This window comes from Pan paniscus, chromosome X, assembly GCF_029289425.2.
Source record: "Pan paniscus chromosome X, NHGRI_mPanPan1-v2.0_pri, whole genome shotgun sequence".
Classification (NCBI taxonomy): domain Eukaryota; kingdom Metazoa; phylum Chordata; class Mammalia; order Primates; family Hominidae; genus Pan; species Pan paniscus.
In genome coordinates, this window is record NC_073272.2 from 157025704 (window position 1) to 157051053 (window position 25350).

The window sequence follows — 25350 nt, forward strand, 5'->3', positions numbered from 1 at the left end:
ATTGTAGATATTTCCAAGTTTATAGAGATGGTGGTGTAGATATTTGCATGTTTTTACAGATGACTGTATAGATATTTGCATGTCTATACAGGTGGCGGTGTAGATTTTCCATGTTTATAGGGAAAGCGGCGCAGATATATCCATGTTTATACAGATAGCGATGTACATATTTCCATGTTTATAGAGATAGCGGTGTAGATATTTCCAAGTTTATACAGATAGCGGAGTAGATATTTCCATGTTTATACAGATGGCCGTGTCGATATTTCCATGTTCATGAAGATGGCAGTGTAGATATTTCCATGTTTATAGAGATGGCGGTGTAGATATTTCCAAGTTTATACAGATGGCGGTGTAGATATTTCCAAGTTTACACAGATAGCGTTGTAGGTATTTCCATGTATATGCAGATAGCGGTGTAGGTATTTCCATGTGTATACAGATAGCGGTGTAGATATTTCCATGTTTACAGTGATACCGGTGTTGATATTACCATGTTTATAGAGATAGCGGTGTAGATAATTCCATATTTCTACAGACTGCATTGTAGATATTTCCATGTTTATACAGATGGTGGTGTAGATATTTTCATGTTTATAGAGATGGCAGTGTAGATATTTCCATGTTTATACAGATAGCGGGGTAGATATTTCCATGTTTATACAGAGAGTGGTGCAGATATTTCCATGTTTACACAGATAGCGTTGTAGATATTTCCATCTTTGTACAGATAGCGGTGTAGATATTTCCATGTTTATGCAGAAAGCAGTGCAGATATTTCCATGTTAATAGAGTTAAAGGTGTAGATATTTCCATGATTATACAGATAGCGGTGTAGATAATTCCATGTTTATACAGATAGCGGTGTAGATATTTCCATGTTTATACAGATAGCGGTGGAGATATTTCCATGTTTATACAGATAGCGGTGTAGATATTTCCATATTTATAGAGATAGCGGTTAAGATATTTCCATGTTTATACAGATAGCGGTGTAGATATTTCCATCTTTGCACAGATAGCGATGTAGATATTTTCATGTTTACACAGATAACTGTGTAGATATTTCCATGTTTACACAGATAACGTTGTAGAGATCTCCATGTTTATACAGATAGCGGTGTAGATATTTCCATGTTTATACAGATAGCGGTGTAGATATTTCCATGTTTATACAGATAGCGGTGGAGATATTTCCAAGTTTACAGAGATAGCGGTGTAGATATTTCCATCTTTGCACTGATTGTGGTGTAGAGATATCCACCTTTACACTGATAGCATTGTAGATATTTCCATGTTTACACAGATAGCTGTGTAGATATTTCCATGTTTATAGAGATAGCGGTGTAGTTATTTCAATGTGTATAGAGATAGCGGTGTAGATGTTTCCATGTTTATTCTGATGGCTGTGTAGATATTTCCATGTGTAAAGAGATGGCAGTGTACACATTTCCATTTTTATAGTGATGGTGGTGGAGGTATTTCCATGTTTATACAGACGACTGTGTAGATATTTCCATGTTTATACAGATGGCGGTGTAGATATTTCCATTTTTGCACAGATTACGGAGTAGATATTTCCATATTTACACAGATAGCCGTGTAGATATTTTCAAGTTTACGGAAATAGCTGTGCAGATATTTCCATGTTTACATACATAGCATTGTAGGTATTTCCATGTACATGCAGAGAGCGGTGTAGATATTTCCATGTGTATACAGATAGCGCTGGAGATATTTCCATGTTTATAGAGATACCGGTGTTGATATTACCATGTTATAGAGATAGCGGTGTAGATATTTCCATGTGTATACAGATAGCGGTGTAGTTATTTCCATGTTTATAGAGATTCCGGTGTTGATATTACCATGTTATAGAGATAGCGGTGTAGATATTTCCATGTTTATACAGAAAGCAGTGCAGATATTTCCATGTTTATAGAGGCAGCGGTGTAGATATTTCCATGTTTATAAAGATGGCTGTTTAGATATTTCCATGTGTATACAGATGGCAGTGTAGATATTTCCATGTTTATACAGATGGAGGTGAAGATATTTCCATGTTTATACAGATGACTGTGTAGATATTTTCATGTATTTACAGATGGCGTTGTAGTTGTTTCTGTGTTTATACAGATAGCGGTGTGGCTCTTTCCATGTTTATAGAAATAGCATTGTAGATATTTACATGTTTATAGATTTGGCTGTGTAGATATTTCCATGTTTATAAATATGGCTCTGTATACACTTCCATGTTTATACAGATGGCATTGTAGATATTTCCATGTTTATACAGACAGTGGTGTAGATATTTCCACGTTTATACAGACGACTGTGTAGTTATTTCCATGTTTGTACATATGGCGGTGTAGACATTTCCATGTTTATAGACCTAGCCATGTGGATATTTCCATGTTTGTACAGATAGCGGTGTAGACATTTCGATGTTTATAGAGATAGCCGTGTAGATATATCCATATTTATACAGATAGCGGTGTAGATATTTCCAAGTTTATACAGATAGCGGTGTAGTTATTTTCATGTTTACAGAGATAGCGCTGTAGATATTTCCATATTTCCACAGATTCCGGTGTAGATATTTCCATCTTTACACAGATAGCGGAGTACGTATTTCCATGTTAACACATATAGCAGTGTAGATATTTCCATGTTTACACAGATAGTTTTGTAGATATTGCCAGGTTTGTAGAGATAGTGGTGCAGATATTTCCATGTTTATAAAGATAGCAGTGTTGATATTTCCATGTTTATAGAGACAGCAGTGGAGATATTTCCATGTTTATACAGATAGTGATGTAGATATTTCCATGTTTATACAGATAGCTGTGTAGGTATTCCCACATTTATACAGATAGCGGTGTAGATATTTCCATGTTTACACAGGTAGTTTTGTAGATATTTCCATGTTTATACACATAGATTTGTAGATATTTCCAAGTTTACAGCGATAGTGGTGTATATATTTCCATATTTGCTCTGATTGTGGGGTAAATATTTCCGTATTTACACAGAGATTGGTGTACGTATTTCCATGTTTACACAGATAGCTATGTAGATATTTCCATGTTTACACAGATAGTTTTGTAGATATTTCCATGTTTATACAGATAGCGGTGGAGATATTTCCAAGTTTACAGAGATAGCGGTGTAGATATTTCCATCTTTGCACTGATTGTGGTGTAGAGATTTCCACCTTTACACTGATAGCATTGTAGATATTTCCATGTTTACACAGATAGCTGTGTAGATATTTCCATGTTTATAGAGATAGCGGTGTAGTTATTTCAATGTTTATAGAGATAGCGGTGTAGATGTTTCCATGTTTATTCTGATGGCTGTGTAGATATTTCCATGTGTAAAGAGATGGCAGTGTACACATTTCCATTTTTATAGTGATGGTGGTGGAGGTATTTCCATGTTTATACAGATGACTGTGTAGATATTTCCATGTTTATACAGATGGCAGTGTAGATATTTCCATTTTTGCACAGATTACGGAGTAGATATTTCCATATTTACACAGATAGCCGTGTAGATATTTTCAAGTTTACGGAAATAGCTGTGCAGATATTTCCATGTTTACATACATAGCGTTGTAGGTATTTCCATGTACATGCAGAGAGCGGTGTAGATATTTCCATGTGTATACAGATAGCGGTGGAGATATTTCCATGTTAATAGAGATACCGGTGTTGATATTACCATGTTATAGAGATAGCGGTGTAGATATTTCCATGTGTATACAGATAGCGGTGTAGATATTTCCATGTTTATAGAGATTCCGGTGTTGATATTACCATGTTATAGAGATAGCGGTGTAGATATTTCCATGTTTATACAGAAAGCAGTGCAGATATTTCCATGTTTATAGAGGCAGCGGTGTAGATATTTCCATGTTTATAAAGATGGCTGTTTAGATATTTCCATGTGTATACAGATGGCAGTGTAGATATTTCCATGTTTATACAGATGGAGGTGAAGATATTTCCATGTTTATACAGATGACTGTGTAGATATTTTCATGTATTTACAGATGGCGTTGTAGTTGTTTCTGTGTTTATACAGATAGCGGTGTGGCTCTTTCCATGTTTATAGAAATAGCATTGTAGATATTTATATTTTTATAGATTTGGCTGTGTAGATATTTCCATGTTTATAAATATGGCTCTGTATACAATTCCATGTTTATACAGATGGCATTGTAGATATTTCCATGTTTATACAGACAGTGGTGTAGATATTTCCACGTTTATACAGACGACTGTGTAGTTATTTCCATGTTTATACATATGGCGGTGTAGACATTTCCATGTTTATAGACCTAGCCATGTGGATATTTCCATGTTTGTACAGATAGCGGTGTAGACATTTCGATGTTTATAGAGATAGCCGTGTAGATATATCCATATTTATACAGATAGCGGTGTAGATATTTCCAAGTTTATACAGATAGCGGTGTAGTTATTTTCATGTTTACAGAGATAGCGCTGTAGATATTTCCATATTTCCACAGATTCCAGTGTAGATATTTCCATCTTTACACAGATAGCGGAGTACATATTTCCATGTTAACACATATAGCAGTGTAGATATTTCCATGTTTACACAGATAGTTTTGTAGATATTGCCAGGTTTGTAGAGATAGTGGTGTAGATATTTCCATGTTTATAAAGATAGCAGTGTTGATATTTCCATGTTTATAGAGACAGCAGTGGAGATATTTCCATGTTTATACAGATAGTGATGTAGATATTTCCATGTTTATACAGATAGCTGTGTAGGTATTCCCACATTTATACAGATAGCGGTGTAGATATTTCCATGTTTACACAGGTAGTTTTGTAGATATTTCCATGTTTATACACATAGCTTTGTAGATATTTCCAAGTTTACAGCGATAGTGGTGTATATATTTCCATATTTGCTCTGATTGTGGGGTAAATATTTCAGTATTTACACAGAGATTGGTGTACGTATTTCCATGTTTACACAGATAGCTATGTAGATATTTCCATGTTTACACAGATAGTTTTGTAGATATTTCCATGTTTATACAGATAGCGGTGTAGATATTTCAATGTTTATAAAGATAGCAGTGTAGATGTTCCATGTTTATACAGATAGTGGTGGAGATATTTCCATGTTTATACAGATAGCGGTGGAGATATTTCCATGTTTATAGAGAAAGTGGTGGAGATATTTCCAGGTTTATACAGATGGCGGTGTAGATATTTCCAAGTTTATGGAGATAGCCGTGTAGATATTTCCATGTTTATACATAAAGCGGTTTAGATACTTCCATCTATATACAGATAACGGTGTAGATATTTCCATGTTTACACAGATGGGGGTGTAGATAATTACATGTTTATGGAGATGGTGGTGTAGATATTTTCAGTTTATAGAGATGGCTGTGTAGATATTTCCATGTTTATAGAGATTGCTGTTTAGATATTTCCATGTTTATACAGATAGCGGCATAGGAATTTCCATGTTTATACAGACAGCGGTGGAGATATTTCCATGTTTATACAGATGGCGGTGTAGGTATTTCCAAGTTTATAGAGATAGCGGTGTAGATATTTCCATGTTTATACAGATGGAGGTGTAGGTATTTCCAAGTTTATAGAGATAGCGGTGTAGATATTTCCATGTTTATACAGATGGAGGTGTAGATATTTCCATGTTTATACCGATGATTCTGTAGATATTTCCATGTTTTTACAGATGGCAGTGTAGATATTTCCATGTTTATAGAGATAGCGGTCCGGCTATTTCCATGTTTATACTGATAGCAGTGTAAATATTTCCATGTATATATAGATGGCTGTGAAGGTATTTCCATGTTTATAGAGATGGTGGTGTAGATATTTCCATGTATATACAGATGACTGCGTACATATTTCCATGTTTATACAGATGGTGTTATAGATATTTCCATGTTTATAGAGATAGAGGTGTAGATATTTCCACGTGTATACAGATATCGGTGCAGATATTTCCGTGTTTATAGAGATAGTGTTGTAGATATTTCCATCTTTGCACAGATGGCGGTGCAGATATTTCCAAGTTTATACAGATAGCGGTGTAGATATTTCCATGTTTATACAGATAGCTGTGTAGATATTTCCATATTTATACAGATAGCGGTGTTGACATTTCCATGTTTATAGAGATAGCGGTGTAGATATTTCCATGTTTATACAGATGGCACTTTAGATATTTCCATGTGTATACAGATGGCAGTGTAGATATTTCCATGTTTATACAGATGGAGATGTAGATATTTCCATGTTTATACAGATGACAGTGTAGGTATTTCCATGTTTTCCCAGATGGCGGTGTAGATATTTCCATGTTTATACAGATTGCAGTGTGGCTATTTCCATGTTTATACAGATAACGTTTTAGATATTTCCATGATTATAGAGACGACTGTGTAGATAATTCCATGTTTTTACAGTTAGCAGTGTATATATTTCCATGTTTATACCGATAGTTGTGTAGATATTTCCTTATTTATGCAGATGACTCTGTAGGTATTTCCATGTTTATACAGATGGCGGTGAAGATATTTTCATGTTTATAGAGATGGTGGTGTAGATATTTCCATGTTTATAGTGATGGCGTTGTAGATATTTCTATGTTTATAGAGATAGCAGTGTAGGTATTTCTATGTGTATAGAGAGAGCGGTGAAGATGTTTCCAGGTTTATACAGATGGCTGTGTAGATATTTCCATGTTTATAGAGATGGTGGTGTAGATATTTCCATGTTTATATTGATGACTGTGTAGGTATTTCCATGTTTATACAGATGGCGGTGCAGACATTTCCATATTTATAGAGATAGCGGTGTGGATATTTCTATATTTATAAATATAGTGTTGTGGATATTTCCATATTTGCACAGATTGCCGTGTAGATATTTCCATCTTTCCACAGAAAGCGATGCAGATATTTCCAGGTTTATACAGATAGCGGTGTAGATATTTCCATGTATATACAGATAGCGGTGTAGATATTTCTAGGATTATACAGATAGGGGTGTAGATATTTCCATGTTTATACAGATAGCGGTGTAGATATTTCCATGTTTATACAGAATGTGGTGTAGATATTTCCATGTTTATAGAGATAGCGGTCCGGCTATTTCCATGTTTATACTGATAGCAGTGTAAATATTTCATTGTATATAGAGATGGCTGTGAAGGTATTTCCATGTTTATATAGATGGCGGTGTAGATATTTCCATATTTATAGAGATAGCCATGTAGGTATTTCCATGTTTATAGCGATAGCGGTGTAGGTATTTCCATGTGTATAGAGAGAGCGATGAAGATGTTTCCAGGTTTATACAGATGGCTGTGTAGTTTTTTCCATGTTTATAGAGATAGCGGTGAAGGTATTTCCATGTTGATACAGATAGCGGTGTAGATATTTTCTTGTCTATAGAGATAGCGGTGTAGTTATTTCCATATTTATACAGATAGCGGTGTAGATATTTCCATGTTTTTTCATATGGCCGTGTAGATATTTCCATGTTTATACAGATAGCGGTGTGGCTATTTCCATGTTTATACAGATGGCAGTGTAATAATTTCCATGTTTATACAGAAAGTGTTGTAGATATTTCCATATTTATAAAGATAGCGGTGTATATATTTCCACGTTTAAAGAGATAGCGGCGGAGATATTCTTATGTTTATACATATAGCGGTGGAGATATTTCCACGTTTATACAGACAGCGGTGTAGATATTTCCATGTTTATACAGATCTCGGTGTAGATATTTCCATGTTTATAAAGATAGCGGTGTAGATATTTCCATGTTTATAGAGATAGTGGTCGAGATATTTCAACGTTTACACAGATAGCAATGTAGATATTTCCATGTTTATACAGATAGCGGTGTAGATATTTCCATATTTGCAGAGATTGCCTTGTAGATATTTCCATCTTTCTACAGATAGCAGTGTAGATATTTCCGTGTTTATACAGATAGCACTGTGCCTATTTCCATGTTTATACAGATAGCAGTGAAGATATTTCCATGTTGATAGAGATGGCTGTGTAGATATTTCCATGTTTATACAGATGGCTGTGTAGATATTTCCATGTTTTTACAGATAGCAGTGTAGCTATTTCCATGTTTATACAGATAGCGGTGTAGATATTTCCATGTTTACAGAGATAGGGGTGTAGATATTTCCATATTTGCACAGATTGCGGTGTAGATATTTCCATCATTACACAGATAGCGGTGTATATATTTCCATGTTTACACAGATAGCTATGTAGATATTTCAATGTTTACACAGATTGTGTTGTAGATATTTCCATGTTTATACATATTGCGGTGTAGATATTTCCATGTTTGTAAAGATAGCTGTGTAGATATTTCCATGTTTATAGAGATAGCGGTGTAGATATTTCCATGTTTATACAGATAGCGATGCAGATATTTCCAGGTTTATACAGATAGAGGTGTAGATATTTCCATGTTTATACCGATAGCGGTGTAGATATTTCCATATTCATACAGATAGCGGTGTAGATAATTCCATGTTTATACAGATGGCGGTGTAGTTATTTCCAAGAATATACAGACAGCGGTGAAGATATTTCTATGTTTATACAGATGGCGGTGTAGATATTTCCATGTTTATATAGAGAGTGGTGTAGATATTTCCATGTTTATACAGATAGCTGTGTAGATATTTCCATATTTATACAGATAGCGGTGTAGACATTTCCATGTTTATAGAGATAGAGGTGTAGATATTTCCATGTTTATACAGATGGCACTTTAGATATTTCCAGGTGTATACAGATGGCAGTGTAGATATTTCCATGTTTATACAGATGGAGATGTAGATATTTCCATGTTTATACAGATGACAGTGTAGATATTTCCATGTTTTCCCAGATGGCGGTGTAGATATTTCCATGTTTATACAGATTGCAGTGTGGCTATTTCCATGTTTATACCGATAACGGTGTAGATATTTTCGTGATTATAGAGATGTCTGTGTAGATAATTCCATGTTTCTACAGTTAGCAGTGTAGATATTTCCATGTTTATCCCGATAGTTGTGTAGATATTTCCTTATTTATACAGATGACTGTGTAGGTATTTCCATGTTTATACAGATGGTGGTGTGGATATTTTCATGTTTATAGAGATGGTGGTGTAGATATTTCCATGTTTATAGTGATGGCGGTGTAGATAATTCCATGTTTATAGAGATAGCAGTGTAGGTATTTCCACGTGTATAGAGAGAGCGGTGAAGGTGTTTCCAGGTTTATACCGATGGCTGTGTAGATATTTCCATGTTTATAGAGATGGTGGTGTAGATATTTCCATGTTTATATAGATGACTGTGTAGGTATTTCCATGTTTATACAGATTTCGGTGCAGACATTTCAATGTTTATAGAGATAGCGGTGTGGATATTTCCATATTTATACAAATAGCGGTGTAGATATTTCCATATTTGCACAGATTGCCGTTTAGATATTTCCATCTTTCCACAGAAAGCGATGCAGATATTTCCAGGTTTATACAGATAGCGGTGTAGATATTTCCATGTTTATACAGATAGCGGTGTAGATATTTCCATGTTTATATGGATAGCGGTGTAGATATTTCCATGTTTATACAGATAGCGGTGTAGATATTTCCATGTTTATACAGATGGCGGTGTAGTTATTTCCAAGAATATACAGACTGCAGTATAGATATTTCTGTGTTTATACAGATGGCGGTGTAGATATTTCCATGTTGATACAGATAGCGGTGTAGGAATTTCCATGTTTATACAGACAGCGGTGGAGATATTTCCATGTTTATACAGATGGTGGTGTAGATATTTCCAAGGTTATACAGATAGCGGTGTAGATATTGCTATGTTTTTACAGATAGCGGTGTAGATATTTCCACGTGTATACAGATTGCGGTGTAGTTATTTCCAAGTTTATAGAGATATCGGTGTATATATTTCCATGTTTATACAGATGGAAGTGTAGATATTACAATGTGTATACAGATGACTGTGTAGGTATTTCCATGTTTTTACAGATGGCGGTGTAGATATTTCCATGTTTATAGAGATAGTGGTGCGGCTATTTCCATGTTTATACTGATAGCAGTGTAAATATTTCCATGTTTATAGAGATGGCTGTGAAGGTATTTCCATGTTTATGTAGATGGCGGTGTAGATATTTCCATATTTATAGAGATAGCCTTGTAGGTATTTCCATGTTTATAGAAATAGCGGTGTACGTATTTCCATGTGTATAGAGAGAGCGGTGAAGATGTTTCCAGGTTTATACAGACGGCTGTGTAGATATTTCCATGTTTATAGAGATGGTGGTGTACATATTTCCATGTTTATTTAGATGACTTTGTAGGTATTTCCATGTTTATACAGATGGCGGTGCAGATATGTCCATGTTTATAGAGATAGCGGTGAAGGTATGTCCATGTTGATACAGATTGTGGTTTAGATTTTTCCACATTTATAAAGACAGCGGTGTATATATTTCCACGTTTGCAGTGTTAGCGGCGGAGATATTCCTATGTTTGTACATATAACGGTGGAGATATTTCCATGTTTATACAGATAGTGACGTAGATATTTTTAGGTTTATACAGATAGCAGTGTAGATATTTCCATGTTTATACAGATCGCGGTGTAGATATTTCCATGTTTATAAAGATAGCGGTGTAGATATTTCCATGTTTATAGAGATAGCGGTCGAGATATTTCAATGTTTACACAGATAGCAATGTAGATATTTCCATGCTTATACAGATAGCGGTGTAGATATTTCCATATTTGCAGAGATTGCCGTGTATATATTTCCATCTTTCCACAGATAGCAGTGTAGATATTTCTGTGTTTATACAGATAGCAGTGTGCCTATTTCCATGTTTATACAGATAGCAGTGAAGATATTTCCATGTTGACAGAGATGGCTGTGTAGATATTTCCATGTTTATACAGATGGCTGTGTAGATATTTCCATGTTTTTACAGATAGCGGTGTAGCTATTTCCATGTTTATACAGATAGCGGTGTAGATATTTCCATGTTTACAGAGATAGCGGTGTAGAGGTTTCCATACTTGCACAGATTGCGGTGTAGATATTTCCATCATTACACAGATAGCGGTGTATATATTTCCATGTTTTCACAGATAGCTATGTAGATATTTCAATGTTTACACAGATAGTGTTGTAGATATTTCCATGTTTATACAGATAGTGGTGTAGATATTTCCATGTTTATAAAGATAGCGGTGTAGATATTTGCATGTTTATAGAGATAGCGGTGTAGATATTTCCATGTTTATACAGATAGCGATGCAGATATTTCGAGGTTTATACAGATAGCGGTGTAGATATTTCCATGTTTATACAGATAGCGGTGTAGGTATTTCCATGTTTATACAGATAGCAGTGTAGATATTTCCATGTTTTTAAAGATAGCGGTGTAGATATTTCCTTGTTTATAGAGATATCGGTCGAGATATTTCAATGTTTACACAGATATCAATGTAGATATTTCCATGTTTATGCAGATAGCGGTGTAGATGTTTCCATATTTGTAGAGATTGCCATGTAGATATTTCCATCTTTCCACAGATAGCGGTGCAGATATTTCCGTGTTTATACAGATAGCGGTGTGCCTATTTCCATGTTTATACAGATAGCAGTGAAGATATTTCCATGTTGATAGAGATGGCTGTGTAGATATTTCCATGTTTTTACAGATGCCTGTGTAGATAATTCCATGTTTTTACAGATAGCGGTGTAGCTATTTCCATGTTTATACAGATAGCGGTGTAGATATATCCATGTTTACAGAGATAGTGGTGTAGAGGTTTTCATATTTGCACAGATTGTGGTGTAGATATTTCCATCATTACACAGATAGCGGTGTATATATTTCCATGTTTACAGAGATAGCGGCAGAGATATTCCTTTGTTTATAGATGTAGCGGTGGGGAAATTTCCATGTTTATACAGATAGCGGTGAAGATATTTCCATGTTTACTGAGATAGTGTTGTAGTTATTTCCATCTTTGCACAGATACCAGTGCAGGTATTTCTAAGTTTACACAGATAGCTGTGTAGATATTTCCATGTTTACAGAGATAGCATTGTAGATATTTCCATGTTTATACAGAAAGCGGTGTAGATATTTCCATGTTTATAAAGATAGCGGTCTAGATATTTCCATGTTTATACTGATAGCGGTGGAGGTTTTCCATGTTTATACAGATAGCGATGTAGATATTTCCATGTTTATAGAGATCGCGGTGTGGATATTTCCATGTTTATAGAGATTGCCGTGTAGATAATTCCATGTTTATAGAGATTCCGAAGTAGATATTTCCATGTTTATGCAGATTGCTGTGTAGTTATTTCCATGGGTGTACAGATGGCAGTGTATATATTTCCATGTTTATAGAGATCGTGGTGTAGCTATTTCCATGTTTATACAGATGACTCTGTAGATATTTGCATGTTTATACAGATGGCGGTGTACATATTTCCATGTTTATGGAGACAGCGGTGTAGGTATTTCCATGTTTATACAGATAGCGGTGTAGATATTTCCATGTTTACACAGAGAGCGGTGTAGATATTTCCATGTTTATACGGATAGCGGTGTAGATATTTCCATGTTTATACAGATAGCGGTGGAGATATTTCCTTGTTTATAGAGATCATGGTGTAGATATTTCCATTTTTATACTGATAGCGGTGTAGTTAATTCCATGTTTATACAGGTGGCGGAGTAGATATTTCCATGTTTATATAGATCACGATGTAGATATTTCCATCTTTCCACACATGGAGGTGTAGATATTTCCATGTTTATACAGATGTCGGTTTAGATATTTCCATGTTTATACAGATGGCTGTGTAGGTATTTCCATGTTCATGCAGATGGCGGTGTAGATATTTCCATGTTCATGCAGATGGAGATGTAGATATTTCCATGTTTATAGATATGGCGATGTAGATATTTCTACATTTATAGAGATAGCGGTGTAGATATTTCCATGTGTTGAGAGATGGCGGTGTAGTTATTTCCATGTATATAGAAATACTGGTGTAGATATTTCTAGGTTTATAGAGATAGCGGTGTTGGTATTTCCATGGTTATACAGATAGCGGTGTAGATATTTCCATGTTTATACAGATGGCTGTGTAGATAGTTCCATGTTTATGGAGAAGGCGGTGTAGATATTTTCATGTTTATACAGATGGCGGTGTAGTTATTTCCATGTTTATAGAGATTGCGGTGTAGATAATTCCATATTTATAGAGATAGTGGTGTATATATTTCCATATTTATACAGATATCATAGTAAATATTTTCATCTTTAAACAGATGGCGGTGAAGATATTTCCATGTTTTTAGAGACGGCAGTGTAGACATTTCCATATTAATAGAGATAGTGGTGTAGATATTTCCATGCATATACAGATAGCGTGGTAGATATTTCCATGTTTACACAGATAGCGGTGTAGTTATTTCCAACTTTACACAGATTGCGGTGTAGATATTTCCATCTTTACACAGATAGCGGTGTAGATATTTCCATGTTTACACAGATAGCTCTGTAGATATTTCCTGGTTTACACAGGTAGTGTTGTAGACATTTCCATGTTTATAGGGATAGCGGTGCAGGTATTTCCATGTATATACAGATAGCGGTGTAGATATTTCCATGTTTATACCGATAGCGGTGTAGATATTTCCTTGTTTGTATAGAGAGTGGTGTAGATATTTCCATTTTTCTACAGATGGCAGTGTAGATATTTGCATGTTTATATAGATGGCATTCAAGATATTTCCATGTCTATGCAGATCGCGTTGTAGATATTTCCATGTTTATAGAGATGGCGGTGTAGATATTTCTATGTTTATGCAGGTAGCAGTGTAGATATTTTCATGTTTATAAGATAGCGGTGTTGCTATTTCCATGTTTATACAGATAGCGGAGGAGTTATTTCCATGTTTACACGGCTAGTGGTGTAGATATTTCTATCTTTATACAGATGGCAGTGTAGATATTTCCATGTTTATACATATTGTGGTGTAGATATTTCCATGTTTACACAGATAGTGGTGTAGATATTTCCATCTTTATACAGGTAGCAGTGTAGATATTTCCATGTTTATGCAGATCGCGAAGTAGATATTTCCATCTTTCCACTGATGTCAGTGTACATATTTCCCTGTTTATACAGATAGCGGTGTATTTCCATGTTTATACAGATAGCGGTGTAGATATTTTCATGTTCATGCAGATGGCGGTGTAGATATTTCCATGTTTATAGAGATGGCGATGAAGGTATTTCTATGTTCATAGAGATAGTGGTGTAGATATTTCCATGTGTATAGAGATGGAGGTCTAGGTATTTCCATATTTATAGAGATAGTGGTGAAGATATTTCCATGTTTATACAGATAGTGGTGTTGGTATTTCCATATTTATACAGATAGTGGTGTAGATATTTCCATATTTACACAGATAGCGGTGAAGATATTTCGTTGCTTATACAGATAGCGGTGAAGATATTTCCATGTTTATATAGACAGCGGTGTAGATATTTCCATGTTTATACAGATCATGTTGTAGATATTTCCATGTTTATACAGATATCAGTGTAGATATTTCCATGTTTATACAGATAGCGGTGTAGATATTTCCATGTTTATACAGATGGTGGTGTAGATACTACCATATTTTTAGAGATGGCGTTGTAGATATTTCCATGTTTATACAGATGGTGGTGTAGATATTTCCATGTTTATACAGATGGCGATGTAGATATTTCCATGCTTATACAGATAGCGGTGTAGATATTTCCATCTTTATACAGACAGCGATGTAGATATTTCCATGTATATACAGATCATGGTGTACATATTTCCATGTTCATACAGATAGCGTTGTAGATATTTCCATGTTTATACACATAGCGGTGTAGATATTTGTATGTTTATACACATCACAGTGTAGATATTTTTCTCTTTCTACAGGTGGCAGTGTAGACATTTGTATGTTTATACAGATGGCGGTGTAGATATTTCTATGTTTATATAGATGGCTGTGTAGATATTTCCTTGTTTATGCAGACAGCAGTGTAGATGTCTCCATGCTTATAGAGATGGTGATGTATATATCTCCATGTTCATAGAGATAGCGGTGTAGATATTTCCATGTTTATTGAGATAGCGGTGTACATATTTCCATGTTTATAAAGATAGCGGTGTATATATTTCCATGTTTATACAGCTTGCGGTGTAGATATTTCCATCTTTATACAGAGGTCAGTGAAGATATTTCCAAGTTTATACAGTTGACGGTGAAGATATCTCCATGTTTATACAGATGGCGGTGTAGATATTTCCACATTTATACAGACGGCGGTGTAGATATTTCCAAGTTTATGCATATGGCGTTGTAGATATTTTCATGTTTATTCAGATGACAGTGTAGATATTTCCAAGTTTATAGAGATGGCGGTGAAGATAATTCCATGTTTGTAGAGATAGCGTTGTAACTATTAACATGTTTATGGAGATAGCGCTGTAGGTGTTTCCATGTTTATAGTGATAGCGGTGTAGACATTTCCATGTTTACACAGATAGCCGTGTAGATATTTCTATCTTTACACTGATAGCGGTGTAGATATTTCCATCTTTACACAGACATCGGGGTAGATATTTCCATGTTTACACAGATAACTGTGTAGATATTTCCATGTTTACACTGATAGCGTTGTAGATATTTGCATGTTTATACAGATAGCGGTGTAGATATTTCCATGTTTATACAGACAGCAGTGGAGATATTTCCATGTTTATACAGATAGCGGTGTAGATATTTCCAAGTCTATAGAGATCGCGGAGTAGATATTTCCATGTTTATAGAGATAGCGGTGTAGATATTTCCATTTTTATGCAAATGCTGGTGTAGATATTTCCTTGTTTATAGAGATATCTGTACAAATATTTCCATATTTATACAGATGTCGGTGTAGATATTTCCAGGTTTATGCAGATAGCGGTGTTGGTATTTCCATGTTTATACAGATAACGGTGTAGATATTTCCAGGTTTATACAGATAGTGGTGTAGTTCTTTCCAAGTTTACAGATCGTGGTGTAGATATTTCGATGTTTATACAGATAGCGGTGTAGGTATTTCCATGTTTATACAGATACCGGTGTAGATATTTCCATATTTATACAGATAGCGGGGTAGATATTTCCATCTTTACTCAGATAACGGTGTAGATCTTTCCTTGTTTATACAGATCGTGGTGTAGATATTTCCATGTGTATACACATAACGATGTAGATATTTCCATGTTTATACAGATGGCGGTGTAGATATTTCCATGTTTATACAGATGGCAGTGTTGATAGCTCCATGTTTATACAGTTAGCGGTGTTGATATTTCTATGTTTACACAGATAGTTGAGTAGATATTTCCATGTTTACACAGATAGCGTTGTAGATATTTCCATGTTTATACACATAGCGGTACAGATATTTCCATGTTTATGGAGATAGCGATGTAGATATTTTCATGTTTATACAGATGACTGTGTAGATATTTCCATGTTAATACTGATAGCAGTGTAGATATTTCCATGTTTATACAGATGGCAGTGGAGATATTTTCATGTTTATGCAGATGGCTGTGTAGATATTTCCATGTTAATACTGATAGCAGTGAAGTTAATTCCATGATTATACACATAGCAGTGTAGTTATTTCCATGTTTATATAGATAGTAGTGTAGATATTACCACATTTATAAAGATGGCGGTGTAGATATTTCCATGTTTATACATATGGCATTGTAGATATTTCCATGTTTATAGGGATGGCGGTGTAGATAGCTCCATGTTTATGGAGATGGCTGTGTAGATATTTTCATGTTTGTAGAGATGGCATTGTAGATATCTCCATGTTTATAGAGATAGCGGTGTAGACATTTCCATGTTTATGGAGATAGCGGTGTAGGTATTTCCATGTTTTTACAGATAGCGGTTTACATATTTCCATGTTTATATTGATTGCAGTGTAGATATTTCCATGTGTATACAGATGGCAGTGTAGATATTTCCATGTTTATACAGATTGTGGTGTAGATATTTCCATGTTTATACAGACGACTGTGTAGATATTTTCATGTTTTTATAGATAGCGGTGTAGATATTTCCATGTTTACACATATAGCGTTGTAGATATTTCCACGTGTATAGAGATAGCAGTGTAGATATTTTCATATTTATACAAATAGCGGTGTAGGGATTTCCATGACTATACAGGTATCGGTGTAGATATTTCATGTCTATACAGATGGCTGTGTATATATTTCCATGTTTATACAGGTGGCTGTGTAGATATTTCCATGTCTATACAGATAGCAGTGTTGATATTTCCTTGTTTACAGGGATAACGGTGTAGTTATTTCCATCTTTATACAGGTAGCGGTGTAGATATTTCCATGAGTATACCGGAAACGGTGTAGAAATTTCCATGTTTATACAGATCGCTGTGCAGATATTTCCATCTTTCTACAGATGGAAGTGTAGATATCTAAATGTTTATACAGATAGCGGTGTAGATATTTCCATGTTAATAAAGCTCGCAGGGTAGATATTTCCATCTTTACACAGGTGGCAGTGTAGATATTTCCATGTTTATACTGATAGTGTTCTAGATATTTCCATGTTTGTACAGATTGCAGTGTAGATAGTGCCATGTTTATGGAGATGGTGTTTAGATATTTTCACGTTTATACAGATGACTGTGTAGATATTTCCATGTGTATACACATGGCAATGTAGATATTTCCATGTTTATACAGATGGTGGTGTAGATATTTCCATGTTTATACAGATGACTGTGTAGACATTTCCAGGTTTATACAGATGGCAGTGTAGATATTTCCATGTTTATAGAGATAGCGATGTAGATATTTCCATGTTTACACAAATGGCGGTGTAGTCAGTTCCAGGTTTATGGAGTTGGCGGTGTAAATATCTTCATGTTAATAGAGAAGGCGGTGTATATATTTCCATGTTTATACACATAACGGTGCAGATATTTCCATGTTTATACAGATCGTGGTGGAGATGTTTCCACGTTTATACAGATAGCGTTGTAGATATTTCCATGTTTATACAGATAGCGGTGTAGATATTTGCATGTTTATACAGATAGCGGTGTAGATATTTCCATGATTATACAGATAGCGGTGGAGACAATTCCATGTGTATACAGATGGCAGTGTAAATATTTCAATCTTTATACAGATGACTGCGTAGGTATTTCCATGTTTTACAGATTGCGATGTGTTCATTTCCATATTAATACAGATAATGGTGTGTCTATTTCCATGTTTATACAGATAGCAGTGTACATATTTCCGTGTTTATACTGATAGCGGTGTAGATATTTCCACGTTTAAAAAGATAGTGGAGTAGTTATTTCCATGTTTATAGTGATAGCGGTGTAGATATTTCCATTTTTATACACATAGCGGTGTAGATATTTCCATGTTTATACAGCTCGCGGTGTTGATAGTTACATATTTATCCAGATGGCAGTCTAGGTATTTCCATGTTTACACTGATGGCCGTGTAGATAGTTCCATGTTTATGGAGATGGCAGTGTAGGTATTTTCATGTTTATAGAGATGGCGGTGTAGATATTTCCATGTTTATAGAGATAGTGGTGTAGATATTTGAAGGTTTATAGAGATAGCGGTGTAGGTATTTCCATGTTTATGGTGATAGCGGTTTAGATATTTCCTTGTTTATACACATGGCTCTGTACATATTTCCATGTTTATACAGATGGCAGTGTAGATATTTTGATGTTAATACAGAAGGAGGTGTAGAAATTTCCATGTTTATACAGATGACTGTGTGAATATTTCCATGTTTTTAAAGATTGCGGTGCATCTATTTCCATGTTTATAGAGATAGCGGTGTAGATATTTCCATGTTTATACAGATATAGGTGTAGATAATTCCATGTTTATGGAGATAGCTGTGTAGGTATTTCCATGTTTGTACAGATAGTGGAGTTGATATTTCCATGTTTATACAGACAGCAGTGTAGATATTTTCATATTTATAAACATGGCAGTGTAGATATTTCCATGTTTCTACAGACAGCGGTGTAGGTGTTTCCATGTTTATACAGTTAGCAGTGTAGATATTTCCATATTTATACAGATAGCGGTGTAGATCTTTCCATGTTTATACAGATCGTGGTGTGGATATTTCCATGTTGATACAGATGGCAGTGTAGATATTTCCATGTTTATACAGATGTCGGTGTAGATATTTCCATGTTTTTACAGATGGCAGCGTAGATATTTCCATGTTGATGCAGAAGGCGGTGTAGATATTTCCATGTTTATAGAGATAGCGGTGTAGATATTTCCATGTTTGTGCACATGTTGGTGTAGATATTTCCATGTTTATAGAGATAGCGGTGTACATATATCCATATTTATACAAATGGCGGTGTAGATATTTCCTTGTTTATACAGATAGCGGTGTAGGTATTTCCATGTTTATTCAGATAGCTGTGTAGATATTTCCAAGTTTATACAGATAGCGGTGTAGTTTTTTCCTTGTTTGTACAGTTCGTTGTGTAGATATTTCCTTGTTTATTCAGATAGCGGTGTAGTTATTTCCATGTTTATACAGATAGCGGTGTAGATATTTCCATATTTATACAGATAGAAGGGTAGATATTTCCATGTTTATAGAGATAGCGGTGTAGGTATTTCCATGTTTATAGACATAGCAGTGTAGATATTTCCATGTTTATACAGATGGCTGTGTAGATATTTCCATGTTTATACAGATAGCCATGTAGATATTTACATCTTTATACTGATAGCAGTGTAGATATTTCCATCTTTACACAGATATCGGTGTAGATATTTCCTTCTTTACACAGATAGCGGTGTAGATATTTCCATGTTTACACAGATGGCTGTGTAGATATATGCATGTTTACACAGATAGCGTTGTAGGTATTAACAAGTTTATACAGATAGCGGTGTAGGTATTTCCATGTTTACACAGATAGCGGTGTATATATTTCCATGTTTACACAGATAGCCGTGAAGATATTTCCATCTTTATACTGATAGTGGTGTAGATATTTCCATTTTACATAGAAAGCGGTGTAGATATTTCCATGATTACACAGATAGCCATGTAGATATTTCCATATTTACACTGATAGCGGTGTAGATATTTCCATCTTTACACAGATAGCGGTGTAGATATTTCCATGTTTACATAGATATCTGTGTAGATGTTTCCATGTTTACACAGATAGCGTTGTAGATATTTCCATGTTTATACAGATGGCGGAATAGGTATTTCCATCTTTATACAGATGGCGGTGTCGATATTTCCATGTTTATGCAGATGACGGTTTAGATATTTGCTTTTTTATGGAGATGGCAGTGTAGATGTCTCCATGCTTATTGAGATGTCGATGTATATATCTCCATGTTCATAGAGATAGCGGTGTAGATATTGCCGTGTTTATAGAGATAGCGGTGAAGTTATTTCCATGTTTATACAGATAACGGTGTATATATTTCCATGTTTATACAGCTTGCGGAGTAGATATTTCCATCTTTATACCGATGGCATTGTAGATATTTCCATGTTTATACAGATGACGGTGTTGATATTTCCATTTTTATACTGATGGCGGTGTAGTTATTACCACGTTTATACAGACGGCGGTGTTGATATTTCCAAGTTTATGCATACGGCTGTGTAGATATTTCCATGTTTATTCAGATGGCGGTTTAGATATTTCCAAGTTTATAGAGATGGCGGTGAAGATAATTCCATGTTTGTAGAGATAGCGGTGTAAATATGAACATGTTTATAGAGATAGCGCTGTAGGTATTTCCATGTTTATAGTGATAGCGGTGTAGATATTTCCATCTTTACACAGATAGCGGTGAAGGTATTTCTATGTTTATACAGATAACTGTGTAGATATTTCCAGGTTTACACAGATAGCGTTGTAGATATTTCCATGTTTTTACAGATAGCAGTGAAGATATTTCCATGTTTATACAGATGGCAGTGAAGATATTTTCGAGTTTATAGAGATAGTGTTGTAGGTATTTCCATGTTTATAGACATAGCAGTGTAGATATTTCCATGTTCATACAGATGGCTGTGTAGATATTTCCATGTGTATACAGATGGCATTGCAGATATTTCCATGTTTTTACAGATGGTGGTGTAGATATTTACATGTATATACAGATGACTGTGTAGATATTTCCATGTTTTTACTGATGGCGGTGGAGATATTTCCATGTATAAAGAGACAGCGGTGTAGATATTTCCATGTTTATGCAGATGGCAGTGTAGATATTTCCATGTTTATAGAAATAGTGGTGTAGAGATTTCCATGTTCATATAGATGGCGGTGTAGCTATTTCCTTGTTTATACACATAGCGGTGAAGGTATTTCCATGTTTATACAGATAGCAGTGTAGATATATCCATGTTTATACAGAAGGCGGTGTAGATATATCCATGTTTATACAGATAGCGGTGTTGATATTTCCATGCTTATACAGATAGCGGTGTAGATATTTCCATGTTTATACAGATAGCGTTGTTGGTATTTCTATGTTTATACAGATAGAGTTGTAGATATTTCCATGTTTACACTGCTCGCCGTGTAGGTATTTCCGTTTTTATGCAGATTGCAGTGTAGGTATTTCCATGTTTATACATATGGCTTTGTATATATTTCCATGTTTATACAGATGGCGGTGAAGATAGTTCCATGTTTATGGAGATGGCAGTGTAGATATTTTCATGTTTAAAGAGATGGCGGTGTAGATGTTTCCATGTTTATAGAGATAGTGTAGATATTTCCATGTTTATACAGATGACTGCGGATATAGTTCCATGTTTTTACTGATGGCGGTGTAGATATTTCCATGGTTATACAGACAGCAGTGTAGATATTTCCATGTTTATGCAGATGGCGGTGTGGATAATTCCATCGTTATAGAGATAGCGGTGAAGATATTTTTGTATTTATACAAATGGTGGTGTAGATATTTCCATGTTTATACAGATAGCCGTGTTGGTATTTCCATGTTCATATTGACTGCAGTGTAGATATTTCCATATTTATAAAGATGGCGGTGTAGATATTTCCATGTTTATACAGATAGCGGTGTTGGTATTTCCCTGTTTATACAGTTAGCAGTGTAAATATTTCCATATTTATACAGATAGCGGTGTAGATCTTTCCATGTTTATACAGATCTTGATGTGGATATTTCCATGTTTATACAGATAACGGTGTAGATATTGCCATGATTATACAGATGGCGGTGCAGATATTTCCATGTTTATACAGATGACGGTGTTGATACTTCCATGTTTATAGAGATAGCAGTGTTGAAATTTCCATGTTTATACAGATGGTGTTGTAGATATTTCCATGTTTATACAGATGGCGGTGTAGATATTTACATGTTTATACAGTTGGTGGTGTAGGTATTTCCGAGTTTATACACATGGCGGTGTAGATATTTCCACGTTTACACAGATGGCGGTGAAGATATTTCCATGTTTGCACAGAAAGCGGTGTGGATATTTCCAACTTTACACACGTAGCGTTGTAGATATTTCCATGTTTACACAGATAGCGGTGTAGATATTTCCATGTTTACACAGATAGCATTGTAGATATTTCCATGTTTATACAGCTCGCCGTGTGGATATTTCCATTTTTCTACAGATGTTGGTGTAGATATTTCGAAGTTTATACATATGGCGGTGTAGATATTTCCATGTTTATAGAGATGGCGTTGTAGTTAGTTCCATGTTTATATAGATGGCGGTGTAGGTATTTCCATGCGTATACAGATGGCGTTGTAGATACTTCCATCTTTGCACAGATAGCGGTGTAGATATTTCCATGTTTACACAGATAGCCGTGTAGATGTTTTCATGTTTATATAGATAGCGGTGTAGGTATTTCCATGTTTACAGGGATAGCCGTGTAGATATTTCCATCTTTACACTGATTGCCGTGTAGATATTTCCATCTTTACACAGAAAGCGGTGTAGATATTTCCATGTTTACACAGATAGCTTTGTAGATATTTCTATGTTTACACAGATAGCGTTGTAGATATTTCCATGTTTATACAGATAGCGGTATAGGTATTTCAATGTTTATACAGATAGCGGTGTAAATATTTCCATGTTTATACAGATAGCAGTGGAGGTATTTCCATGTTTATACAGATAGCGGTGTAAATATTTCCGTGTTTATAGAGATGGCGGTGTAGATATTTACATGTTTATAGAGATAGCGGTGTAGGTATTTCCATGTTTATAGACATAGCAGTGTAGATATTTCCATGTTTATACAGATGGCTGTGTAGATATTTCCATGTGTATACAGATGGCAGTGTAGATATTCCCATGTTTATACAGATGGCAGTGTAGATATTTCCATGTTTATACAGATGACTGTGTAGATATTTCCATGTTTTTACTGATGTCGGTAGAGATATTTCCATGTTTACAGAGACAGCAATGTAGATATTTCCATGTTTATGCAGATGGCGGTTTAGATATTTCCATGTTTATAGAGATAGCGGTGTAGGTATCTCCATGTTTATAGACATAGCAGTGTAGATATTTCCATGTTTATACAGATAGCTATGTAGTTATTTCCATGTTTATACATATAGCGGGGTAGAAATTTCCATGTTTGTACAGATAGCCGTGTGGATCTTTCCATGTTTATACAGATCGTGGTGTAGATATTTCCATGTTTATACAGATAACGGTGTAGATATTTCCATGTTTATACAGATGGAGGGGTAGATATTTCCATGTTTATACAGATGGCAGTGTTGATATTTCCATGTTTATACAGATAGCGGTGTTGATATTTCCATGTTTATACAGAGGGCAGTGTAGGTATTTCCGTGTTTATACAGATGGCGGTGTAGGTATTTCCATGTTTATACAGATGGCGTTGAAGATATTTCCATGTTTGCACACATAGCGGTGTAGATATTTCCAGGTTTACACAGATAGCGGTTTAGGTATTTAAATGTTTATACAGAGAGCGGAGTAGATATTTACATGTTTACACAGATAGCCGTGTAGATATTTCCATCTTTACACTGATAATGGTGTAGATATTTCCATGTTTATATAGACAGCGGTGTAGATATTTCCATGTTTACACCAATATCCGCGTAGATATTTCCATATTTACACTGATAGCGGTGTAGATATTTCCATCTTTACACAGATAGCGGTGTAGATATTTCCATGTTTACACAGATAGCTGTGTAGATATTTCCATGTTTACACAGATAGCATTGTAGATATTTCCATGTTTATACAGATAGCGGCGTAGGTATTTCCATGTTTATACAGATGGCGGTGTTGATGTTTCCATGTTTATATAGATGTCCGTGTAGATATTTCCATGTTTATTCAGATGGCGGTGTAGATATTTCCATGTTTATGCAGATGGTGGTGTAGATATTTCCATGTTTATAGAGATGGCGGTGTAGATATTTCCATCTTTACCGCGATAGCGGTGTAGATATTTCCATATTTACACAGATAGCGGTGTGGATATTTCCTTGTTTATACAGATAGCGGTGTTGATATTTCCATGTTTATACAGACAGCGGTGTAGATATTTCCATGTTTATACAGATCGTGGTGTAGATATTTCCATGTTTATATAGATAGTAGTGTAGATATTTCCATGTGTATACAGATAGCGGTGTAGATGTTTCCATGTTTATACAGATGGCGGTGTAGATACTACCATGTTTTTAGAGATGGCGGTGTAGATATTTCCATGTTTATACAGATGGCGGTGTAGATACTTCCATGTTTATACAGATGGCGGTCTAGATGTTTAGATGCTTATACAGATAGCGGTGTAGATATTTCAGTCTTTATACAGACAGCAATGTAGATATTTCCATGTATATACAGGTAATGGTGTACATATTTCCATGTTTATACAGATAGCGTTGTAGATATTTCCATGTATATACAGATAGCGGTGTAGATATTTCTATGTTTATACAGATCACGGTGTAGTTATTTCCCTCTTTCTACAGATGGCAGTGTAGACATTTGTATGTTTATACAGATTGCGGTGTAGATATGTATATGTTTATATAGATGGCAGTGTAGATATTTCCTTGTTCATGCACA